Source organism: Eleutherodactylus coqui, chromosome 4 (assembly GCF_035609145.1).
Source record: "Eleutherodactylus coqui strain aEleCoq1 chromosome 4, aEleCoq1.hap1, whole genome shotgun sequence".
Lineage (NCBI taxonomy): Eukaryota > Metazoa > Chordata > Amphibia > Anura > Eleutherodactylidae > Eleutherodactylus > Eleutherodactylus coqui.
This window is the reverse complement of record NC_089840.1, coordinates 252,902,570-252,923,591: the sequence shown is the minus strand read 5'-3', so window position 1 is coordinate 252,923,591 and position 21,022 is coordinate 252,902,570. Positions and strand designations below refer to the sequence as shown.

Genomic DNA, 21,022 nt, shown 5'->3' with positions numbered 1-21,022 from the left:
TGTGCCAGATGGTTAACTGTGCAAGGCCCTCTAGTACAGCACCTAACAATGTTCCAGTACCCGGGTTGTGGCAACTGAAGTCAGGGCAGCTTGTGATGGAGAGCCCCCTCAAGGAGTCGAAGCTAGAGCTGAAACTGTGCTCTCCAAAATACCAGGCGTTTGTAGCTCCTATGTGTCCACTGCTGCTGACCTCCGATCACCAGATCTGCTGGAGTATTGGAGCATCTTAAAATGTGTTCCTTCATACCATAGGTGCCCCGCAGGAAGCCAATGTCTACCTGGTGCCAACCCTGCGATCGTGCCCTCCATGCCCGTTACGGCTTGAGCCTGGTACCTGTGGCGCAGTGTCTCCAACCCTAGTTGGCTATCCAGAGAAAGACTTTGCTATGCTTGGCAAATGACCCGTAGGGCGCTAACTGAATATCCCAAACCCTGAGCTGTCAGTCATCTCCTTTTGCCTCCCCCCGCCCCCATCCAAGCTAACAACCTGCCTGTGGCCCTTCCTTCCACCCAGGGGTCTCTGGAGTCCTATAGATATGTTTGGTCTATATGCCAACAGCCTTTCCCAAATGTTGAGCTCAATTGTAATTTGAACAGAGCCATACCGTATCCATTTTGGCCATTTTTGCACAACTTGATGGCTGTTATCATCGAAAGGACAATTTGCAGAAAAATCTGATAAAGCTACTTTAGTTTAGACCTGCAAACCAAGGCTTATCAATGCGCCATATTTGAGCTGATAAATGTTGAAAATGCCGTTTATTAAAAGGGTTGTGCCAAAATGGCACTCCCTCTTCTTATGGTCTATTACGTCGTATGAACGTCATTGAGTGGGGAACCCCCTCTATCACCAAGAAAACTCAGTAAAAGCATCTCCCATTCTGGTGGACCCTTGGATATCTTGTAATACTGGGTTTCTCCTGTAGCTGTTTGCCATGGCTTTCCCCGGCAAAACTGGCTTATTGCCAAAGGTCCGGAGAATGGGACCTGCAGCCATCAGCTGCCCCACGTCCCGCATTCTGATAGGGGTTGTGCATCTTGGCACAACTCCTTTAATATACAGAACCACGTTTGTCATTGTAGTAGAGCTGAATTTCTCATCATGTCGTGCCATCAGTGGTTTTCCGTAAGACTGCAGGGAAAACAACTTCATTATCTGAGGGATTTCAGACCTTAGAGGGGTTTTACGATGTTTACCGTTGGCTCACTTTACCTCCAGCTGCCTGATTCTTCTCCTTCCCGTGAGGTTACGTATGTTATGTCACAGCTCACAGGCCAGCAGGAGGACTGCCTATCTTCTTCAGAGATTGCTCATGCCAGCTATCTCTAAAATAGATTACAATTTCTTCGTAGGCAGTGAAGCTACAGCACAGGGATGTGTCCTTCACTGACCCAGCAGGAAGGAGTTTGTGATGAGCAGCCTTCATAACAAGCTGGGTCCAGCCTGTGGTGAGCTGATCTGGGGCACTGGGGAAGCTCAACCAAGAGAAGATGTGATAAGGAGACTGACAGTGAAGGAATAGGTAAGTTTAGATAATTTTTTTTTTTTTATGACAAAACCCCTTTAAGTATCAAATTCAGCTCTGCTACATCTTAAACTTGCACCTATTAGAGATCCCATGCACTCTTCTTGATGAATTAGGACTCTACGAGTAACAACCGCTTCATATTTAAGTGATACCAGGAAGGGGTTAATGTCATCAACTGCATGAGCCATTTATTAATAACGTGTTGAAAACCTCAGCTGACGGACCAGCGCACCGCCGGCAAGGAGACGGTGAGAACCGCCGTACAGTCATTTGTGGGTGTCAACAAGGAGTTAAAAAGTGCGACTCAGCGGAAAAGTTTTGTTATTTTAGGAATTAAAACAAAAAGCAGGCTTTGATGGCGTTGGCAGCCGCTGCGGCCGCGCCGCTCCCCGTCTTTCATCTCATTTCTTTCTGCCTGTTTCATTAGTGGAGATGAATTCTCGGTAATTGGGAAGCAGAGAGGCAGGAGATTTCACAGGCCACATTTCAATGTGTCCAATATGTCCAATGAAGGCTAGAGAGAGGGGCCAGAGCCTAGGGCGTCCTGCTGGAAGGGGCATTTGGGGAGGGCACTCTTCATTTAGACAGTTTGATTGCCAAATTCACTTTTTTCTATCCAGTTTTGTCCCAAAGTGTTGTTCAAGATTAGGAAAAGATGGCTGCTTTCTTCAGAAAACAGTGCCACTCCTTTCTACAGGTTGTAGGTGGTATTGCAGCTCAGTCACATTCACTTGAAAGGGTTTTTTAGAGACCTATGGGGTATATATACTCGGACCAGCATTTGATATGACAATCTACATAATGTTTGAGTCGGTGCGACAAACGTATTAAGAAGTGCAAGTGTTACAGTACTAGTAGTGTGCACAGGTACTCACGGCACAGGACTCCCTGACTCCCACCCACGCCAATGTCCCTTCCTGGAGGTAGCCCCAAAGGTGGACAGGTCCAAGCCGCCAACACTGACCCTACGCTGCCTAGTGGCGGGACAGGAAGGAACTGCCGTACCAACGCAGAGGACAACTTACTAGTACTGACAGGCTAGGCAGATGGAATAACCAACATGACAGGAAAACCACACAACACAGGCAGAGCTGGATTGAGCCAAGGTAACCTCCACAGGAGCAGGACTGAAGTAAAATATACAGGGAATGGAATAAAGTACCAGAGCCAGAAACTCAGCAGGTCTGAGCAGCAGGACTGCTCAGGGAACACTGAAGAATAATCAGCCACTCCCAGGCAGTACAAGCTGGCTCTTATAGGTAGGCGGGAGAAGCCGAAAGGCAGACAGACACATCAATCACCAGCACACCTCTCAGACCCTAGCAGGGTAATCACCCTAGACTAGGAAGCACAGGAGCTGTTAACCCTGGCTTGTCTTGACAGAGCCTATAGAAACAAGGTGTGCCGGCAAATAATTAATTATGTGCTGACAGAAATGTGACAGCAAGCCTCTCAATAATTTTTTTTTTATGGCAATAAATAGCTGGCATAGGTTTCAGCTATTGTTAACACCTGTTTAAACAAGACCACACCCTTTTTTAATAGCCCCACCCCCTTTAGAAAAGCGGTAGAGGCCAGCACAAAAACGCTAAAAGTCACCTAAAGTTTGTTGTAGAAACTTTGATAAATATATCCTGATATGTTTAGACGCCATCAAAGGAAGCATTTTTACAATAGGGACATTTCCTGCGCTGGATTTAAGATGATTTCCCCCAGTGAATGGGGCACTGAATATATGAAGTGGCGCAGGCATTGGAGAGGTGCAATGGGCAAGCGGGCACTTTGGTTGAAAGGAGCAGAACAGGTACTTCTTCCTCTGGCAGAGAAGCCAGCACAAGGTAGCAGAGAGGGTCCGGATGTTGCTGTGGCTGGGGTAAAGAAACTAATGCGTACGGTGGTGGATGGTGGCACAGTGAGGGGATTACTCATAAGGCATCTATGGGGGCCATGTGGGAGGGTAACATTGCATGGGAACCATTAAAAATTAATTTAGTTGTCAGAAAACACCTTTAAGGTGTTGTACCAAGATAGACTTATTATCAGGTGGTAAGTCTGATCGGTGGGGGTCTCGCTGCTGAAAATATTGGTCCTGTATCCCGCTCTTCACTGTGGGCTCACTATAACCCCTTGCACTGTTCGCGAATGCATGGTGCCACTCCATGCATCTTCAATAGGACTGCCGTGGATAGCCGAGTGCTTGTATCAGCTATTTCCATCAGCTCTATTCACTCTCCACATCATTGCGGGTAGGCACAACAAGTCAGCATTGACAAGGAGAGGTGGGCACGGGACACTCGTTCTTGGAATCAGTGGCAGTCCCAGCAGTGAGACTCCCACCGATCAGACTTTTAACCATGTGGACAGGTAATAAAAGCCAGTTTCAGTAGAACCCCTTTAATGGAGCTCAATTGCAATACCCAACACAACCCTGAACCCTGGGCTGTTTTTCGAAGACTAGACAACCTTTTTGGGTCATTTTTGAATCCCTATATGGTGACAATACTGGCTACAAACAATCAGTCCTAAACACCACCGTTTCTCCAAATATTCTCAGCCCACCTCAACGGAGAGCCAGGGGCATAACTAGAAGCTCTAGGACCCCAATGCAAAATCTGTAACAGGTCCCCTTACCTACCATGTGTGATTAATAATACTGGTGTCTTCTTATGTGATGAAGGGGTCTTTGAACTCTCTAAGGTTCCTGGGCCCAGTGGCGACTGCTACCCATGCATACCCTATAACTACGCATGCACGCTCTGTGCTGTAATGTACGATTGGCGATCACGCTCACTAGGATATAACATATTACCACTTAGCCAACATTTCGATATCCATCTTTCGCCCTCATCTCACTTTATATTCGCTCTGCCCTGATTTCTGGGACTGTGTAAGCCTCATTACACTAATATATAAGCTGTCTTCTGTCTGCACTGAGCCCGCTGCCTCCTACATGGCCGCCCTCTGCCGCAGCTCTTGGCTTGTGTTTGGAGCAGGCCCACTCGCTCTTCGCCTCCCACTTGTGTCTTGTATTACTCAGCGGTTAGATTAGCAGATGGGATTGAACTGGAACACAGACCAGGAATGAGATCATCACCGTGTGGAGGTTACCGCACAACACGTCTAGGGAATCCACTTCTAACTTCTTCACACCTGCATTCTCACTGGTCTGGGATTTTGTCTACAACAAACGACCACTTTATTAGAGACCCCCAACTAGAGACCTCCTTTGGCCTTCAGCACTGCAGCAATTCATCATGGTGTAGATCCCACCAGGTGATGAAATCATTCTGCAGGAATATCGGCCCCTGACCCCGACTAGTCTAGAACTGATGACCGGGCCTCGTTGGAAGTCACTCACATGGCATTTAATTAATTCACACTGAAACTGATCCACGGTAAACTTGTTACAGGGGTCACAGGGCTAATTTGCATACAGAAAAGCTCCAATCGTGAAAGGTCCGTGGCTTTAATGAAGGGGTCATACTGTGATTTTTATTATCTTATTATATTGTAGATTATGTTCTGTCAGTATCAGATTTTTGTTGGACCCTCAATAATACAACAAGGGCTCTGACCACATTTTCTTACTTTCTATGTATATATATATATTTTTTCACCAACTTGGTCCACTTTCCGCTTTATTCATATTATTTTTACTAGCGGCCTCGTGATAAATTTTTGGAATTAAAAAAATTGTAAAAAGAAATAGGACTCACCAGCGACAGCAGCCACTTATTACATTATTTGGTTCTAGAGAAAAAAAAAAAGTCATGATCCATTGATTTCGTCATTAATGTCAATGAATGATGTATTAAGCAACTGATTTTAATTAGTCACCGTTGATTTAATGGGAGGAAAAACTAATTATGACCGAACACAACTTCAGCTTTATTTATTCAGTTCGTAAAGTGTAATGGCACAACTAAACATCCCGTTTTCGGGGCCGCCGCTTAGTTTGTTCTATTTCTTTTTTTTCTTCAATTTAGTAAATCAGGACCATCACCTCCTCGGGTCGGCAGGGCCAGCTGCACAGCTCTGCAGCAGCAACCCCGAAGGCTCTATCACACCTCTGCTTTTGTAACTGCTCCTCGGCCATGTTTCCCTGTATCAAATCCTATTAGATTTGGCTCTCAGCACTTTGAATCTGTCAAATGGGTGGTCCCACCGCTCACTGTCAACAGATGAAGTTAGATTTGATTGACTGTGAGCGGTGGATAACACCCACTTGACAGATTCAAAGTGCTAGGAGTTGAATTTAATGGTATTTGGTAAAAGGGCAGAGGAGCTGCAAAGGTATGCCGCTGGCCCAACTGACCACAGGACATGACCACTTTTCTTTAAAGTAACAGTCGCCTGTTTGGTATGTGATTTTAGCTTTAGAAAAAATCACATCTGCACGCAAAAAAACACTGATAAATGCGGGTGTTAGTTTGCATTTTGGCCAAAACACGTAAGCTGATGGGCCGCGGCAAGGCCACCATGTGTACGTCAAAACGTACTCTATCTCAATAATGGCTAAATAAAATCACACAGGTGAGATGAAAAATGTACATAGACATAACTCATAGAAAAAGAAGCCAAATATGCATCACCTGATACTGCAGGGCAGTTCAATCACCATATACCCCAGTAGCATGCAGAGAGCCAAATTGCAATATGAGGGAGCTAAATGTTCAGTGCAGACTAATGTGCAGGCATTCACCTCAACCAAAGACTGAACTTTAAATCTGTCAAGTGGGTGGTACCACCGCTCACTGTCAACAGATCAAGTTAGATTTGACTAACTGTGATCGGGGGATACCACCCACTTGACAGATTCAAAGCGCTAGAAGTTTAATCTAATGGGATTAGGGAAAACGGCAGAGGAGCTGCAAAGGTACAACGCCAGCCCCACTGACCAGAGGACATGACCGCTTCTCTTTAAAGGAACAGTCGCATGTACAGTATGTGATTGTCGCTTTTTTCTTTCTGCTGAATTCACATCTCCACTTGAGATTCCGTTATGGGAGCAGGAAAACGGAACCTCCTGGATGAACGAATCAGATCGATCTCATAACAGAACCAGATTGTGCTGAACGGACCCCAGTGGCTATAATGGGCTACGTTCGGTTCCTGCACCAAACAAAAAAAGTCAGCCTTTTTACTGGATGTAAAAAGGTTTACTTTTTTGACTAGCATTTCATGCCAGATTTGCGCCGGAGGCTCAGACGCAGATGTGAATAAAGCCTTTAAAGTAAGTCTGCAGAAGTGAAATAATAGGGAGAATTTTTCTGGGCATTTGCACCAAAATTCTAGTTATAACAAAGACCTTTTTGTCACTTACGTTGAGCTACACCAATTTTTTTAAAAAGTGGGCATGTCAAGGGTTTAGGGGGTGTGGTCACACAAAGCCCGCCACGTTTACTGTAATCTATGCCAAAATCTGGTGTAGATTATAGTAAAACTGTACTCCAATTTGTACGGGGTTTTCATCATCCCACAAAAGGGTTTTAGGGTACCTTTACACAGGACGACTATTGGACTGTCACCAGACTATCGCTCCTGTGCTTACGCAGGAGTAATAGTCGTCCAAGTGAACGGAGGCGGAACGCGCCGGCCTTGTTCCAGACGCTCTCCGTCATTCACGGAAAACAAGAGTTGGTCAAACATTGAGCAGCTCCTATTTCCACAGCCAACAGTTGCTTGGTTTTTAGTTCTACTGAAAGCCAAATGACTTCAACAGGTGAATGATTTTTTACTTAGTGCCATGTTGGTGGCCATGGGATGGCTTTTACCCGAATTTGCTGTTTCCAGCAAGAATGCGGGCGATAGACACCCAAGTAAAGTACCCTTTAGGGGGTGGAGTGTGGGCCTAGAAGGGAGACTGTGAACATGGGAGGTCGATCAGCCCCAAAATCCAGGACTGTCCCATCGAATCCATAACAGTCATGATGGAGATGTTGCCAATGATGGGAGGGGTCCTATACTAATTCCCATTCTCGTAGTGAAGCTACCCAACTTTCCCAGAAACAGAGAGAAATAAGAAACAGCAGAATGGAAGAAAATAACCATAAGTCATGGGGGATATTTCTTTAGGGGGTAAATACTCCTAGAATTAATGTCCATGCGCGTTTCGAGTCTCGGTCTTCAGCTTGCTACATTGTTTGTCAAGTTTGTTAAATGCGTAAATCGATCACGACTCATTCATCATGGCCGCTCACGAGACGTCTATACTGTATTAGCTCCGTGCTGTAGAAATAAAAGGCCCTCTCAATCATTAGGCGCCCGCCGCTCCATTGGCATTATTATTACAGTCACATTTTTCATCTTCAGTCACCGGCAGCTGAAACAGCATTTAATCCCATTAATGACTTATAATGCAGGGAGCACAGAAGAATTACCCAGTTAGATTTAATGCAAAGATTAATAACGTCTCGCGGTTGTGCAAAATCTCATTTAACAGGAGACAAAATAGGCTGGATACGGGGTGACACAACATAAAGATGTGACTAATGGCCGTCATGTAACCCTACTGTATGTAGCCGCTGGAAGGACGCAGCCTCGGGGACTGTGCCCACTGGTAGGTGTTCATCCGTGGAGCGCACACGGCCAAAAAACGGATGAAAACATAGATCCGTAGGCTATAATGGGTTAAACATAGTTAAACTATGCACACATTTGACTACGTTTAGCTTGATTTACGTTTTCATGCATTTTCTATATGTGGGATCTAAGAGCGTGGCCTGCTATGTATTTCTGTCCCACCAAAAATACGTAAGGAAACGCAATTGTGCACGATTTTTCGACCTGTATAAATAGGCTGCACCATCAATGTGAGCGAATCATTGAAAATTAATGGGTTCCATTCTTTGCGTATGGCATGCGCACATTTTGCATACGCAAAAACACGGGTAAATACGCCCATGTGAAGGAGCCCTTGGGTTAACTTCACACTGGCGAGCGTGACTCACATGCGAATTCCGCGAGGATGTGAGGCTTCTGCATGTCAAAGCAGCCTCACATAACAGGGAAGTAACACTTCACTTTGGCGGCTGACAGCCGCGCTGGAGGATAGCGGGGATTCTCCCATTGTTTTCAATGGGAAACCTTGCATCTCATCGCGTGCCCGTAGCACATGGTGCGATGCTGCCATTGGACTCATTAAGGACAAGGCGCGCTGCAATGCGAGAGCATACACAAGATAGAACATGCCGCGATTTGTTTCTCGCATCACATCCCGGTGCCATGCAGTCAAACATCACTCATGTGTATGATCCCGTTCAAAAGAATGGGGTTTATATTCGTACGTCTTGCAACAAAAAAACCCGCCCAATTTTCTTGGGTGTGTGAAGGCAGTCTTAGACGGATGGAATTCTCATCCATGTGCTGTCCCCGGATGCAAGTCATGCAAATTTTCATGTGCGAAACAGGTGCCGTGTTGCATTTGGCGCGGCGATGACAGTCAGAGGAGAGGTAGCATATATTTTTTGATGCAGATGCCTGTTTGTTCCACCGGACGGCGCTGGTCCTGTAAATGCCACAAGAGCTAAACCGGAATTTCAGATTGATACCATATCTGGATCTCAGCCGCACTTCAGTCCCTCTTGTAACTGTCCGTCTCCATCGTAGTACTGCATAGTTTATTTCCAGAGGTCTGCGGTATTACACTGTCATCGCGGCTTCGATGCAGTGTAGGTGCCGGAGCACATCGAACAACCGCGGCACATCACTACTGTCGCCCATAACTTCTCCTTGACGTGTAACGCCTCTAACATCACGTGTGACTCTCTATCAATGGGTGGCTAGCTGCATCCATACAATCTCAGGGACTGTCAGAAAGATTACACATCACAACACGCATCGCACATATAACATTATGTCCTTATTAGAGATGAGCGAACGCGTTCGTCCGAGCTTGATATTCGTGCGAATATTAGGGTGTTCGGGATGTTCGTTATTCGTAACGAACACCATGCGGTGTTCTGGTTACTTTCACTTCCTTCCCTGAGACGTTAGCGCGCTTTTCTGGCCAATTGAAAGACAGGGAAGGCATTACAACTTCCCCCTGCAACGTTTAAGCCCTATACCACCCCCCTGCTGTGAGTGGCTGGCGAGATCAGGTGTTCGCCTAATATAAAAGTCGGCCCCTCCCGCGGCTCGCCTCAGATGCGGTGTGAGTTAGATGAGGGACAGTGCTGTTTATACCGGAGCTGCTGTAGGGAAAGAATTGGTAGTTAGTGTAGGCTTCAAGACCCCCCAAAGGTCCTTATTAGGGCCACTGATAGCTGTGTGTTGGCTGCTGTTAGCAGTGGCATTTTTTTTTTCTCAAAATCGCCTCTGCAGAGCGTTGCACCTGGCATTAGGGACAGAAGTGCTGCATAGGCAGGGAGAGTGTTAGGAGTGAGTGTAGCCTTCAAGAACCTCAACGGTCCTTTCTAGGGCCATATTTATCCGTGTGCAGTACTGTCCAGGCTGCTGTTAGCTGTGCTGCATTTTTTTTGGGCTTCTCAAAATCGCCTCTGCAGAGCATTCCACCCTCCATTGATACTGCAGGGAAAGAATTGTATAGGCAGGGCCACAACACAGTTATTATTCATAGAATATACGCAGTGCTGCCTTTTGGTGGAAAAACAAGTGGAAACAAATCTATTTGTCCAGCCTCTGTCCGTCCTTACGGGCGGTGGACACGTGTGAGCTGCGTGAAAAACATTGCTAAACCATACACACCCAGCTACGCTTTACTGCTGGCTTCGCCATTTGCTTTCCTTAATTGGGAAAAAAAATACCTGCTCTGCCAGAGTTATAATAACTCTGCTACCCTCACGTTCTGTGACACATTAGCAGGGACACAGCACAGTTATTAAACTTCTCATGTTCATAGAATATACGCAGTGCTGCCTTTTGGTGGAAAAACAAGTGAAAACAAATCTATTTGTCCAGCCTCTGTCCGTCCTTACGGGCGGTGGACACGTGTGAGCTGCGTGAAAAACATTGCTAAATCATACGCACCCAGCTACGCTTTACTGCTGGCTTCGCCATTTGCTTTCCTTAATTGGGAAAAAAAATACCTGCTCTGCCAGAGTTATAATAACTCTGCTACCCTCACGTTCTGTGACACATTAGCAGGGACACAGCACAGTTATTAAACTTAGATTATTCATTCACTAGAGGCAGTGGGGCCTTTCGTTTTCCAAAAAGGGAAAAAATTATATTTGGCCTGCAGTCTTGCGCCAATTTATTTCCTGCCTGTGAAATCAAATCACTGGTAATACAGCATGCTGAGGGGTAGGGGTAGGCCTAGAGGACGTGGACGCGGCCGAGGACGCGGAGGGCCAAGTCAGGGTGTGGGCACAGGCCGAGCTCCTGATCCCGGTGTGTCGCAGCCGACTGCTGCGCGATTAGGAGAGAGGCACGTTTCTGGCGTCCCCACATTCATCGCCCAATTAATGGGTCCACGCGGGAGACGGTTATTAGAAAATGAGCAGTGTGAGCAGGTCCTGTCCTGGATGGCAGAAAGTGCTTCGAGCAACCTATCGTCAACACGCAGTTCTGCGCCGTCCACTGCTGCAAATCCGAATCCTCTGTCTGCTGCTCCTCCTTCCTCCCAGCCTCCTCACTCCACTACAATGACACCTGCTCAGGAGCGGGAACACTCCCAGGAACTGTTCTCGGGCCCCTGCTTAGATTGGGCAGCAGCGGTTCCTCTCCCACCAGAGGAGTTTATCGTCACTGATGCCCAACCATTCGAAAGTTCCTGGGGTCCGAGGGAAGAGGCTGGGGACTTCCGCCAACTGTCTCAACAACTTTCTGTGGGTGAGGAGGACGATGACGATCAGACACAGTTGTCTTGCAGTGAGGTAGTAGTAAGGGCAGTAAGTCCAAGGGAGCAGCGCACAGAGGATTCGGAGGAAGAGCAGCAGGACGATGAGGTGACTGACCCCACCTGGTGTGCAACGCTTACTCAGGAGGACAGGTCTTCAGAGGGGGAGTCAAGGGCATCAGCAGGGCAGGTTGCAAGAGGCAGTGCGGTGGCCAGGGCCAGGGGTAGAGGCAGGGCCAGACCGAATAATCCACCAAGTGTTTCCCAAAGCGCCCCCTCGCGCCATGCCACCCTGCAGAGGCCGAGGTGCTCTAAGGTCTGGCAGTTTTTCACAGAGACGCCTGACGACCGACGAACAGTGGTGTGCAACCTTTGTTGCGCAAAGCTCAGCCGGGGAGCCAACACCAACAGCCTCACCACCACCACCATGCGCAGACATATGATGGCCAAGCACCCCACAAGGTGGGACGAAGGCCGTTCACCGCCTCCGGTTTGCACCCCTGCCTCTCCCCCTGTGCCCCAACCTGCCACTGAGATGCAACCCCCCTCTCAGGACACAGGCACTACCGCCTCATGGCCTGCACCCACACCCTCATCTCCGCTGTCCTCGGCCCCATCCAGCAGTGTAGTTCAGCGCACCGTTCAGCCGTCGCTTGCGCAAGTGTTCGAGCGCAAGCGCAAGTACGCCGCCACGCACCCGCACGCTCAAACGTTAACCGTCCGCATAGCAAAATTCATCAGCCTTGAGATGCTGCCGTATAGGGTTGTGGAAACTGAGTCCTTCAAAAGTATCATGGAGGCGGCGGCCCCGCGCTACTCAGTTCCCAGTCGCCACTACTTTTCCCGATGTGCCGTCCCAGCCCTGCACGACCACGTCTCCCGCAACATTGTGCGCGCCCTCACCAACGCGGTTACTGCCACGGTCCACTTAACTACGGACACGTGGACAAGCACAGGCGGGCAGGGCCACTACATCTCCCTGACGGCACATTGGGTGAATTTAGTGGAGGCTGGGACAGAGTCAGAGCCCGGGACCGCTCACGTCCTACCCACCCCCAGAATTGCGGGCCCCAGCTCGGTGGTGGTATCTGCGGAGGTGTATGCTTCCTCCACTAAAGCACCCTCCTCCTCCTCCTCCTCTGTCTCGCAATCAAGATGTGTTAGCAGCAGCATGTCGCCAGCAGTCGGTGTCGCGCGGTGTGGCAGCACAGCGGTGGGCAAGCGTCAGCAGGCCGTGCTGAAACTACTCAGCTTAGGCGATAAGAGGCACACGGCCCACGAACTGCTGCAGGGTCTGACACAGCAGACTGACCGCTGGCTTGCGCCGCTGAGCCTCCAACCGGGCATGGTCGTGTGTGACAACGGCCGTAACCTGGTGGCGGCTCTGCAGCTCGGCAGCCTCACGCATGTGCCATGCCTGGCCCACGTCTTTAATTTGGTGGTTCAGCGCTTTCTGAAAAGCTACCCACGCTTGTCAGACCTGCTCGTAAAGGCGCGCCGGCTCTGCGCACATTTCCGCAAGTCCCACACGGACGCTGCCACCCTGCGCACCCTGCAACATCACTTTAAGCTGCCAGTGCACTGACTGCTGTGCGACGTGCCCACACGGTGGAACTCTACGCTCCACATGTTGGCCAGGCTCTATGAACAACGTAGAGCTATAGTCGAATACCAACTCCAACATGGGCGGCGCAGTGGGAGTCAGCCTCCTCAATTCCTTTCAGAAGAGTGGGCCTGGTTGGCAGACATCTGCCATGTCCTTGGTAATTTTGAGGAGTCTACCCAGGTGGTGAGCGGCGATGCTACAATCATTAGCGTCACCATTCCTCTGCTATGCATCTTGAGAAATTCCCTGCAAACCATAAAGGCAGCTGCTTTGCGCTCGGAAACGGGGGCGGGGGAAGACAGTATGCCGCTGGATAGTCAGGGCACCCTCCTGTCTATTTCTCAGCGCGTACAGGAGGAGGAGGAGGAGCATGAGGAGGATGAGGAGGAGGGGGAAGAGACAGCTTGGGCCGCTGCTGACGGTACACCGGCTGATTGCCTGTCATCCTTTCAGCGTGTATGGCCTGAGGAGGAGGAGGAGGAGGATCCTGAAAGTGATCTTCCTAGTGAAGACAGCCATGTGTTGCGTACAGGTACCCTGGCACACATGGCTGACTTCATGTTAGGATGCCTTTCTCGTGACCCTCGCGTTGCACGCATTCTGGCCACTACGGATTACTGGGTGTACACACTGCTCGATCCACGGTATAAGGAGAACCTGCCCACTCTGATTCCCGAAGAGGAAAGGGGTTCGAGAGTGTTGCTATACCACAGGACCCTTGCGGACAAGCTGATGGTAAAATTCTCAGCCGACAGCGCTAGTGGCAGAAGGCGCAGTACCGAGGGCAAGGTAGCAGGGGAGGTGCGGAGATCGAGCAGCATGTACATCCCAGGCAGTGCAACAGTCTTTAAGGGCCTGGCCAGCTTTATGGCTCCCCACCAAGACTGTGTCACCGCTCCCCAGTCACGGCTGAGTCGGCGGGAGCACTGTAAAAGGATGGTGAGGGAGTACGTAGCGGATCGCACGACCATCCTTGGTGACGCCTCTGCCCCCTACAACTACTGGGTGTCGAAGCTGGACATGTGGCCTGAACTAGCGCTGTATGCCCTGGAGGTGCTTGCTTGTCCTGCGGCTAGCGTCTTGTCGGAGAGGGTGTTTAGTGCGGCTGGGGGAATCATCACAGATAAGCGTAGCCGCTTGTCAACCGACAGTGCCGACAGGCTAACACTCATCAAGATGAACAAAGGCTGGATTTCCCCAGACTTCTGTTCTCCACCAGCGGACAGCAGCGATACGTAAGCAATACGTAGGCTGCACCCGCGGATGGAAGCTACGTTCTCTCTCACCATCCAAAACGGGGACATTTCTGCTTCATCAATCTGTGTCTAATATTCCTCCTCCTCCTCCTCCTGCTCCTCCTCCTGAAACCTCACGTAATCACGCTGAACGGGCAATTTTTCTTAGGGCCACAAGGCTCACTCAAATAATTTTTCAGAACAATTTTTATAAGTTTCAATGCGCTTAAAAGCATTGGAACTTTAACTTGAACCAATTTTTCGTTACACTGGGCTGCCTCCAGGCCTAGTTACCACTTAAGCCACATTAACCAAAGCGATTAATGGGTTTCACCTGCCCTCTTGGCTGGCCATGGCCAATTTTTGGGATGTACATTAGTACTGTTGATACAGCAATTTTTGTGGGCCCTCGCCTACAGTGTAATCAAATTAATTTTTAGGCCACCTGCATTACAGCTGACGTTACCTCAGCTGTGTTGGGCAATGCAATGGGATATTTTTATGTACCGCCGGTGGGTTCCAGGGAGCCACCCATGCTGTAGGTGCACACTGAGTTTTTAATACATCTGTACACTTCTAAAGAACCCGTCTGACTGGGGCATGCAGTGTGGGCCGAAGCCCACCTGTATTACGCACGACATTACTACCTCAGCTGTGTTGGGCAATGCAATGGGATATTTCTATGTACCGCCGGTGGCTTCCTGGCACCCACCCAGGCAGTGGGTCCACAGGGAGTTTAACCTACATGTGTCCACTTGTAAAGAACCCCAGTCTGACTGGGGCATGCAGTGTGGGCCGAAGCCCACCTGCATTAAGCACGACATTACTACCTCAGCTGTGTTGGGCAATGCAATGGGATATTTTTGTGTACCGCCGGTGGGTTCCAGGGAGCCACCCATGCTGTAGGTGCACACTGAGTTTTTAATACATCTGTACACTTCTAAAGAATCCGTCTGACTGGGGCATGCAGTGTGGGCCGAAGCCCACCTGTATTACGCACGACATTACTACCTCAGCTGTGTTGGGCAATGCAATGGGATATTTCTATGTACCGCCGGTGGCTTCCTGGCACCCACCCAGGCAGTGGGTCCACAGGGAGTTTAACCTACATGTGTCCACTTGTAAAGAACCCCAGTCTGACTGGGGCATGCAGTGTGGGCCGAAACCCACCTGCATTAACCCTTTCCAGTCCACTGTGTGACCTGTGAAGACATTAGGGTTTAAGGCTGTACAGCTCCGTTGTTGGTAGACGTCCGTCGGGGTTCTCTTACTGTATATTGCCAGCCTCTCTGCTGTCGGAGCCTATCCTACGTGTCAGCTCATGCAGTACTGGCTTTAGCCAGCATATAGCGCCGTTGTATAACAGCAGAAAAAGAGTAAGCCCCCTAGGAAAACCATATACAAATTGGATTGGAAAGGGTTAAGCACAACATTACTACCTCAGCTGTGTTGGGCAATGCAATGGGATATTTCTATGTACCGCCGGTGGCTTCCTGGCACCCACCCATGCTGTAGGTGCACACGGAGTTTTTACTACATCTGTACACTTATAAAGAACCCCAGTCAGACTGGGGCATGCAGTGTGGGCCGAAGCCCACCTGCATTAAGCACGACATTACTACCTCAGCTGTGTTGGGCAATGCAATGGGATATTTCTGTGTACCGCCGGTGGGTTCCAGGGAGCCACCCATGCTGTGGGTCGACAGGGACTTCACAATAGGGAGTTGTACCTGCCTGTGTCTATGAATTAAAAAGCCCGGTCTGACTGGGGCATGCAGACACCTTGACAGAATGAATAGTGTGTGGCACATAGGTTCCCCATTGCTATGCCCACGTGTGCAGCTCCTGATGGCGGTGGCACAGGATTCTATTTCTCATTGCTTCTGTACAGCATTGTGGGCTATCGCTCCGCCACTTTTAAAGAGGGTCGCTGCCTAGCCGTGCCAACCTCTGCAGTGTGTGCCTGCGGTCCCTCGTCATGGCAGACGCAATTCTAAATAGACATGAGCGTGGTGTGGCATGAGGGCAGCTGAAGGCTGCCCAGGGACACTTTGGTGTGCGCTGTGGGGGGGGAGGGGGGGCGGTTGGGCAGCATGTAACCCAGGAGAAGTGGCAGCGGAGTGTCATCCAGGCAGTGATTGTGCTTTGTTGGAGGTAGTGTGGTGCTTAGCAAAGGTATGCCATGCTAATGAGGGCTTTTCAGAAGTAAAAGTTGTTGGGAGGGGGGGGGGGGGCCCACTCTTGCCGGTATTGTGGCTTAATAGTGGGACCTGTGAACTTGAGATGCAGCCCAACACGTAGCCCCTCGCCTGCCCTATCCGTCACTGTGTCATTCCCATCACTTTCCTGAATTGCCCAGATTTTCACACATGAAAACCTTAGCGAGCATCGGCGAAATACAAAAATGTTCTGGTCGCCCATTGACTTCAATGGGGTTCGTTGTTCGAAACGAACCCTCGAGCATCACGGGAAGTTCGTTCCGAATAACGAACACCCGAACATTTTGGTGTTCGCTCATCTCTAGTCCTTATAGTAACTCCCCATAAGACCTTGCATTAACCCCAAAACTATGGCATCATAAGTTACAGTGCCATGACCTCCCAGCCGAAAAGGTCCACGACCTCCCACCCTGGGCAGGGATTTAGGTATCAGCGTCCCCGAGGGAACAAGTCCATTTATGCAGCTGCTGTCATTCACTTCACCAAGAATCGGTCTCTCTTCAGCACCGCTGCCTCGGTGTCGGGAATTACTCTTGTAATCTTCTAACTATTTTACTGAATGTCTATGAAAAGAGATGGAGACTCCTTCTCCTTCCACGCACTGTGTAGTCCTTTCACCCAGAGATCTAGTCACTCTGTCATCTTCCATGGTTGATGCTTGCTTCAGCCCCAAGGTCATCAGAGCCTTTGGTGGTCTTTGCACTGCTCCCAAAGGAGATGGTGTCTACCACCTTAAGGTTTTGTGGGCTATGACCTTCACTCCTCTGCTGCTTGGTGGCTCTGCTCTTTTTCTGCTGCATTGCACCCACAGATGGCTGCTGACTCTTCCCCACAGTATTGCATGGGGCTACACAGTCACTCAGAGACCTTTCCATTAACAATAGCCTTGGCATATAATGGAACTTCCTTTTGTGGCCAACTTTAATAATGCAGTTTGCATCACTCAGTTCTGGATGCCACAGAGTGGCCAATAGAGTCAGTGGATGGAACGTGGCCGCAGAGCTGCTGTAATCTGCAAGAGGGGAGCAGGGCACTGCTCACCCCTCTTACACTTGTACCCATTGTCTGTGTATAACATTGCATATCCTATTCTGGTCAAAATTCTTGAATTGCAGTTGCTCATTCAAGTCAATGGGTGCACAGAAAAACATCAATATGCACAATAAGATCATTGCTAAGTAATGCTAGAAACATTAAGGGCGGCCTCACACAAGCAGAAGTGCATATACATGCGTATATGTGCTATGCAGGGCGCACGATCGCGTTCTATTTCACCCTGATTTTTATGCCGGCTGAAGCTCAACAACAAGCGAGAACCTCACGATTCTTGTTCGTTGTTCAGTCATTGGCTGCATTTAAACTGAACGATCATAGTTCAGTTTGGCTCGTTTGAATGAATTTCTGAACAATAAATCGTTCAGTCTAAATACAATATTAGGGCCCACACGGACGTATTTGCTCACGTATTCGTGCACGCAATACGCAGCCAATAGAATCCATTGATTTCAATAAATGCATTCTCAGCATTTTTTTCCATGCACATTTTGCATGCACGAAAAAATACAGCATGTTCTATTTTGCGCAACCAAAGTTCGCCGTGGGTGCACTCAATATGCTTGCAAATGCGTAATTCTGTGGAAAAAAAACCACATCTGAAAGTCATTAGGCTAAATAGCCTTTAAAATCACGATAGGTGTGTGCTGCGCCTATATGAACTGGCCTTACAGTACAGTAATATGCGCAAAAACGCATTGTTCACGGTGCAAATGTGTTGTGTTTTTGCACGTACACGTGTGAAGGGGCTCTTAGTCCCACATTAGACATCTTCTCCTGATCCAACCCTGTATATAACCTAACCTGCCACTAATTTCGTCATGATGTAATCTTCTAACTATTTTACTGTATGTCTATAGAAAGAGGTGGAAGGTATTGCGGCCCTGAAACCCTGAGACTATTTCCTTTTTGGAGAATATTCCCATTTGCTTTACACTTAGGTAACAATGTAATAATGATCTCGTAAAGCTGAGAATATTGGGACCTTCGGGCTCATCTAGTCCACCCAACCTTATGGCAGGAAATAGGATCTTAACTAGAGAACTTGATCCCAATGAGAAAAATTAATGGCCCCAATCTTAATTGAAGCCGAATTCAGTTTTACGGTTCTTTCAGAGAAGAAATAGCTTTATTTTGTCGGGTAAATGCCCTTTGCTCTGTAATAATTCACGGTAATCACCTCTAAAACTGGAGGGAAATCTATCAGGCTTAGGTTTAAGAGACAGGTTTTGTGAATGAAGTCATTTAATGTTTTGCCAGGGCCTTCTATTAGTGTAGAAAAGTTGGATGGGGCTTTGAGGGGGCTATAACTTTTTCAATCGGACCTAGCAACAAATTCCATACTAGACAGCTCTATTTCATATTATCACTCTGCAGGACTCTGGTTTTGGTACATCTCATGTACAATGTATCTGGATGATGATTGGCGCTGTGTATAGGAAAAAGAGGATCCCATAGCAAACTGGGCTTCACATTTTATAGTTCCTCTTCATGATCCTTCGGCCAATTTCCCACCTCCATGTTTACTCTTGCCAATGTGGAGAAATAAGCTTAGGAGCGCCCAGGACACACACCGCAGGGCACACCTTCAAATGAAGCAGCTTATACGCGAATCTTCAAACTCCAATAGACGTTTATTTGTCTTCAACTCAGTGCTCCTCCATATGGGCCTATACGCAGAGAATAAAACCCATCGATTTCAATGGGTTCATTGACATTTCTTGCGAACGCATCAAAATAGGAGCTGCTCTGTCTTTCTGCGCACATGTGCGCCAAAGATCCCCATAGAAATCTATGGGGGCTATGCACACTCAATGCGCATGCAAATACACAATGATGTAATTTCTGTCATCGTTATTTACTTTCCGGGTTAAATATAACACCGGGGGCTCTATTCCATCGTTGAGCTGGACTAAGACTTCTTCTAGTCCGGTACTGGAGGCATCCGTCTGCACTGTAAACTCTTTTGTAAAGTCTGGGGTCATCAATACCGATTTAGAACAAAGGGCAAGTTTCAGAGTCGGAAAGGCAGTTTTGACCTACAGACTCCATTTGATTAACCCGGAATCTTTTGTCAACTTAGTCAAAAGGATCGCTATGTCTGAAAAATTGGGAATAAATCGTCTGTAATGACTAGTAATTCTCAAGAAGGTTCTTACTTGTTTCTTAGTAGCAATACAAGGCTAATTTTGGATTGCTTGAATTTTCTCCTCTTGAGGCCTTACAACCCTCTACCGATGAGATAATCCAAGTATTCAGCCTGCTCCAATTCAATGTGACATCTTTTTGGATTAGCTGTCAGACCGACGGCCCATAAATCATCAACAACTGCCTATATGTGAGTCAGATGTGTAGTCCAGTCTGAGCTAAAGATGACTATATCATCCAAATAAGCAGAAGCATAGCGTCGGTGGAGTCTCAATATTATGTCCATTAGTTTCTGGAACGTCACCAGAGCCCCATGCAGTCCAGAAGGCATATTTTTGTATTGAAAAAGTCCATCTGGTGTGGAAAAGGCCATAGGCATCTGCTAGTAACCTTTTGTCAAATCTAGTGTCGGAATGTAACAGGCTGTACCAAGTCTCTCTATAAATTCGTCTACTGAGAGCATCGGATATGCATCAAACATAGATACCGCATTCAATTTCCTAAGGTCATTACAAAGCCTGATGGTATTGTCCAGTTTTGGGACCAGTTCTATTGGGCTCAACCACTCACTGTGCAATTCCTTGATGACCCGGAATTCTAAAATGATTATTATTTCCTTGAAAACGTCTTCACCACGAGTCTCTGGAATTCTATAGGGTTTCACATTGACATTCACATCTGGTTCGGTGATAATATCATGTTTGATCATCATAGTAGGGCCTGCCTTCTCTAAAAAGAAGAAGAGGCCCTCAGTTCGTGAGCTCGATCCCCACATCGTTCAGGTAGCCAGCTCAAGGTTGAGTCAGCCTTCAATCCTCCCGAGGTCGATAAAATGAGGACCCAGCTTGCTGGGGGGTAATAAACAAATTGCCTGAAAGCACTGCAGAATATGTTGGCGCTATACAAATAACAAATCCCTTCCCTTTCTATGTTCTGGAGAACTCTTCAGCAATTTTAACCTAGTAGACGAAGCTTATTCTACTGACAAAGATGGCCGATCTTTCCAAGGTTTGATGGCGGTAAATGTGTTCCGGTTTTCTTTTTCTTTTGCCATCTTTATCTGCATAATGCCATCATGCTTTTGGGAGATATGTTCCATGTTTTAAAAGGAGTGGTTCTAGGAGACCCCGGACCGTCTTCTGTATAGTAATTCAAAGGGGAAAACTCATTTGACTATGGCACTATGGCAAACAGGTATGGTAGTAGGTAATCCCAATCTTTTCCATCCCTGTTGACCACATTTTTTAGCATTTGTTTAATGTTTTATTAAATCTTTTTATCAAACCACCATCCGAGAGCGGTATACAGATGTGCACAAGTGCGTTATTGTAAATAGCCGGCAGAGTTCTTAATTACTCTCACCTGGTCGGTGGGTTTCTTTTTAGGAATACCCACCCGACTAAATACTTGGATTAATTCCTTTGTAATCATAT

The 21,022-nt window shown here is 47.9% G+C and overlaps 1 protein-coding gene across 4 annotated transcripts in view; it reads left to right on the top strand.

The window, feature by feature from the left end:
- The window catches only part of CRTAC1 (cartilage acidic protein 1), a 537,130-nt gene that overhangs the window by 502,465 nt on the left and 13,643 nt on the right, over positions 1 to 21,022 (top strand). The gene's annotated exons all lie outside the window — the stretch shown is intronic.